This window comes from Enhydra lutris, unplaced genomic scaffold (genome assembly GCF_002288905.1).
Source record: "Enhydra lutris kenyoni isolate GAN:26980312 unplaced genomic scaffold, ASM228890v2 scaffoldscaffold93, whole genome shotgun sequence".
Classification (NCBI taxonomy): Eukaryota; Metazoa; Chordata; class Mammalia; order Carnivora; family Mustelidae; genus Enhydra; species Enhydra lutris.
The window spans coordinates 6,132,494-6,138,493 of NW_019154177.1; positions in this window are offsets into that span (position 1 = coordinate 6,132,494).

The following is a 6,000-nucleotide window of genomic DNA, read 5'->3' on the forward strand; positions in this document are numbered from 1 at the left end:
CATACATTTGTCTTTCTCTGACTTGTTTCACGTACCCCATGCTTGAGAATTCTTAGCCTCCTCCTTTCCAGGCACATAATTGTTGTTGGAGAAGCTCCTTTCCCTAGTCCATGCCTAACTTAGCTACTGTCCCAAGATTAATCGCCGGCCGGATTGTGGACAGTGGGAATCATACACCATAGTCCAGAGAGACCATGAGACCCACAATAATATGAACCTGGTATTAAAAAAAAATAGATTTACCCACGTCTCTCCCATGATGTTGGCTACTGTAAAACAAAACAGAAAAGTAGGAAGCACTGATGAGAACGGGGAGCCCTGGGAACCCTTGTGCACCGCTGGTGCTCCCATGAAATGGCGTGGCCACTACAGCAAACAAAGCATGGTAGTGCCTCCAATATTTAAAGACAGAATGAGCACAGGATCCAGTGATTCTACTTCTGAATATAGGCTCCCAATGGATGGAAGACTGAATGTACTCCGTCCACACCACAGGAACAGGTCCTGAAGATGTTATGGACATGGATGGTGGTGGTAGTTACGAAACCCCAAACACCATCAATGTATATAATGCCACTGAATTTGCACTTGAAAATAGTCAAGAAGGAAAAAAAGATGTAAAGACAGTAAATGTTATGTTGTGTGCACTTTGCCACAATTCTCACACGCGTGCGTGCGCACACACACAGAGGGGTGGGGGGAGGTACAGAGTTCTGGGCTTAGCACTTGGTAAGCATTTTGCTTGAGTTTCTGCACAGAATCCTCACAACAACCCTGAGAGACACTATTATTATCAGCATTTCATAGATGTGGAAATGGAAGCTTTAAGTGATTAACTGATTTACTCAAGGTTATGCAAATAGGAAGCAGACGCCCCAGGGTGCAAACCCAGGTCCCCTAGCACCTAGCTCCCAATATTCACCATTAGAGTCTACCACTTTGTGACCTGGACTGCTCGGTGTTATCTAATGTCATCTCTCTCTTTTTTTTTTTTTTTAAGATTTTATTTATTTATTTGACAGGCAGAAATTACAAGTAGGCAGAGAGGCAGGCAGAGAGAGAGAGAGGAGGAAGCAGGCTCCCTGCCGAGCAGAGAGCCTGATGTGGGGCTTGATCTCAGGACCCTGGGATCATGACCCGAGCCGAAGGCAGAGGTTTTAACCCACTGAGCCACCCAGGCACCCCTAATGTCATCTCGTTACACCGAGCAAACCAAGACCCATTCAAATTTGCTATGGTCACTCTGTAACCTTGGACTAGTGGTAGGGCATTTAGAATTATCTACCCTTTCTGTCTCTCAAAGAGTACAGTTTTTGTGAATCACGATGCTTCCGACCCACAATATATTTTTGGTTATTAGGACTATTCATAGTATTTATTGAGGACATGCTGCATTTTAGGTTTGCTTTAAATTTTTGCATATATATTATAATACTTACAACATTCCTGCATGGTAATATCCTTATTTTCATTTATAAGATAATGGGACTGCAGGGCTTTGTACAGCTAAGTACAAAGTCATGTGTACAGGTCACATGACTAGTAAAAACAAAAGTCGATTTATATATATATATATATATATATATATATATATATATATATATTTTTTTTTTAATACAAAATGTTTTCCACTCACTCATACTTTCCTCTATTGTCTAACATTCAACGGACACCTAGCACCATAGATCCCTATTCTTAAATTTGGCTTTGGCCTCACGTAACCTTTCATATATTAATACTTATATAATACTTCATATCTTACAACTCATAAATTAATAGTCTTGTTATCCTTAATGCAATACATATGTTTTGAACATCACCTTCCAAGGAAAATATTTTTATCTGTTATCTCACCAGTGGAATTAGCAAGCCGGATGAATGAACTCTTGGTTTTAACATTTCCTCAGTCTCTAATTCTATTCTACAAACGTATCAGGATTAGGAGTTTCATCAGAAAGACTGAGGAAGAGACTAGACATAATTAAGAGTCTAGTTCCGAGAGGCAGTAAGTTTCCTTATAACCTCGATGTCCCCCTACAGCCTCACAGGTCTTGCCTCAGAAATTCAGCCTCTTAAATACTACTTTTCACATAACATACTCATGACAGCATTTATTATTCATGATCATCTGTGAGTTGTGAAGGATGAAGTCATGTGAATGGAATCCAAACGTCAAACAACAGCCTCTCAGAAGCAACTGAACCTCGTCCAACTGTAGCATAACTCTGGGAATGAGCTAACAAGTAAGCTGAGGAAAATGCTCTGGTTGAGCTAGGGATTCAATCTTGAAGAGTCGTCACAAAAATGTAAATGGAGGAGAGAAGGCAAAAATGGTCACGGTATTAAAAAGTCACCACAGTCCATCTCACAATAGGTCACCTGTGTGTATAACCCCGAGCTTTCAGTCAGACGCACTCTGTAGGCTTGGAGGCAGACAGATTTCTTCACGTAACATTTCCTGGCTCCTTGGTGTTGGCAAACTCAGTCAGGTTTGTGAGGGGTCAAAATGTGTTGAACTCCTGTCAGACTTTCTGAGGTGGGTAAAAGTCAATAATTTTAATCTTAATGCTGAGGCCAGAGTGCGTTCAAGTTGGAAATCCACTCCATATGTTCATGATATTACGTCACAGGAGTCCTTAAAAGGTTTCTCTGTGGGAGCTCTGTCAGATTTCCCAAATGGCCTAGGCCTTTGGGGTTTAACCGTTATGGTTATAAACAAGAATATCGTTGGTGACAAATAAGCCAACAGTGACCCTTATTGAGAATCTAGGATATGCCAGGCATTTGCACATGCAGTATCTCATTTAAATCCTCACGACCAGCCAGCACATTGGATGGCACTGCCCCATTTTTCAGACACTGAGGTACAGATGGAAAAAGGTCTTCGTCAAATGGGTCCAGCTGGAATGTGGCCTCAGTTGAATTATCCGACTCCAAAACTCATAACCTTTTACTACATCACCTGGTCTCTTTTTAGGTGTATGAAATGATAGGTCTTCCATTCAAAATATGGAAAATGCCCTTGTTTAGAAAGAAATGAAGCCTAGCAACATGTTTTCTGTTACCTAGCCAACGTCCCAGCTGCCCTTGCCAGCTGTGGTGATATCATAATGTTAGTGTCCCCTATAGAAAGAGCTCTTTATGTGGGTCCTTTAAAACTGGAATCTAGTCATTCTGAAAATATCAAGCAGCCTGAATTTATGCCCATAAAGGTTGTTTATTGTTTGACGCCCATTACTTATGTCCTTTTCTCTTTATTTTTTTTTTTAAGATTTTATTTATTTATTTGACAGACAGGGATCACAAGTAGGCAGAGAGGCAGGCAGAGAGAGAGAGAAGCAGGCTCCTTGCTGAGCAGAGAGCCCGATGCGGGGCTCTATCCCAGGACCCTGAGATCATGACCTGAGCCAAAGGCAGAGGCTTAACCCACTGAGCCACCCAGGCGCCCCAGTCCTTTTCTCTTTAAACTGAACGTGTCAAACCATTTTGGCAGGTATTCAGAACGTGAGAACCCATTTAGTCTTTTCTAGAATATGCATGCGGAACGTCTTTCTATGGAACTAGAACATGCCCATTTTGATAACATTCAGAAAATTTTAAATTAAAATAGAAGGATGATGCTAAGTGATCAAAAAGGCAAGAGAAAAATCACCAGAGCTAAGATGATTTCCTCCGACCCACCAGCTCCAAAGCTGTACACTCACGGAAGTTTTTCTGCCGGTCTGTTATCTTAAGAAAATGCAAATTTCACTCTCTTGGAAGATATGAACAAAGTCAGTTGCAAATGTCTATGTAACAACATACAGTATCACCAATGAATTCTCAAAGAAGAACGAAAAATAGGAAAATGAAGACACTAAAAGAGACAAAAAAATCATGTTTCTGTTTGTGCCAAATCTGCAAGGTGTTTTCATGTGGCTTCCCTTTTCGGATAAAACTGAATAAAGTGGATTTTTTTCTCATTTTTATAGGTGGCCTCAGAGGTCATAACAAGGTCATATATCTTGCCCAAGTTTACATTAGAAGTAAATGGAAAACATACAATCAGAATTAAGTGCAAACTCCAAAACCCATTCCTTTTTCACTTTATGAAACTGCCACCTTTAATTTTAAAATACATATGGAAATAGTCACTTAACTGTATTTCCATCTCTGGATAACTATTGTGGGGAGTTCTTCTGGAGTAATTCATACAGCAGAACCTGCCAAGTAAACACATTTTTAATGATGATGACCAAAGCACACTCATACAGTCATTTAAACAGGTGAGGTGATCATTATATTCCTCCCCTGTTTAAACAAGGTTTCCATTCATTTAAGAAATATAACATGGCAGGATGCATGTTAGGAAGAGATAAGACGTGTCTCAGAGCCAACATCCGACAGGGTGAGGCAGAGGCCCATGATGTGAGGGGGAGGAGAGGGAGGCAAAATGCATTTTATCTCAAAGAAGCATATGCCTTGAGGTTCTTTCACTGAAAGCATTAAAGTTCAAGAAAAAAAAAGAAAAAAACTACAGCGTCCTTCCCTTATTTCCCCCATCAACACAAAATGATTTATCTTCCTAACCTTATACCGTAAATAGAAAACGTTAACAAAGTAAATGTGCAAATAACTATTCCAAATAAGTGAGTGGTAAATTATCTATCTCACCACTGTGATGTCGTTAATACTGAATAACATCGCACAGATCATTTGAATCTGTTATCATTTAAGTAAAAATACACTGACATACTTCACAGTTTTGCATTTTTCCTTGTGTAAGAAAGAAGCATCCCTTTAAAAACCAGCACGTACATAAAACTGACCACACTAAGAAAAACAGGTGGGTCCCAGAGTCCGTGAACACTCACAGGCTCACATTCCTGGTGCCGTTCCCTCTCCTGTCCATTTGGAAACTCCAGCTGTACCATATCCCATGGCTGTTCCTTTCCCCCAAATCTGTTGCAGTCTGGCTTAATGGGAAAACTGAACCCAAAGCCATTGCCACAGGGTGACAGTCCAGGGGGAAAGGCTTTGTGCCTTCTGATTCCTGATTTTCTCACTCCCTTCGAATGTGTGCTTTCCAGGAAGCAGGACAAGTAAAATCGTATTCAGGACTGCCATCCTTTCCCTGCGAGGCTATTCCCACCCCTCTCTGACCCTGATCTGAGAACAGACGAGCTCAGACTGCTCTCCCCCAGCAAGGACACTCAGACCCACGGCTCCTTTTCGGAGGCCATGCTCCTCTTGTCTACCCATGCCTACGACAATCGGTTCATTTCTCTTACTCATCCATCTTCTACTGCCAGGCAGCTTTGGCTGCCTTGAAGGTAGTTTTGTTCTACTGGATTTTGGTCACTCCATTCCCCATGATGTGCAGCTTGTGTTTTCCCAGCCCCGGTCAGCAGAGCTGTGCTACAAGAAGCATTAATTTATAGTCTGTTGGTGAGTGATACTCCAGATGCTTACACAGAAACCCACATCGTTTGATTTAATGAGGAGATTTTCGAGGTGGCACTGTTGCAACGGGCTGGCAAACTCCAGACTAACATCTCTGGGGTTGTTGTTACACAGACATCTTCCTTTGGGATTGGGATTTGAACTTCTTGCTCTATCCCCACAGGAATCTCATAGAACACCCTAAAGTCCTTGCCATGCATTTAATTTGAAATAAAGCCAAATAATATTTATTTTTCCAAATATGCTTTCAATAGCATGTGTCAACTTAGAGCATGAAAATCTACCACACAGCTAACTGATGATTACTGGAGGAAAGAATGTTGAAAGACATTGCATCATTCTACCAATCTATACTAGAGTTTCTTGGCATTGGGTGTGTATCAGAACCATCTATGGGGCTTTTAAAAAAAAAAAAATTATAACTGTTGGCCCCAGGTTGCCTGTGCCCCTTCCTAATAAATCAGACTGATATTCAAGATTTTTCCATGATTCTGCTGCAACAGTATTATAAGGTCACCTCTGAGGCTTTTATAGGAATGTGCATAGTAAAAAGATAAC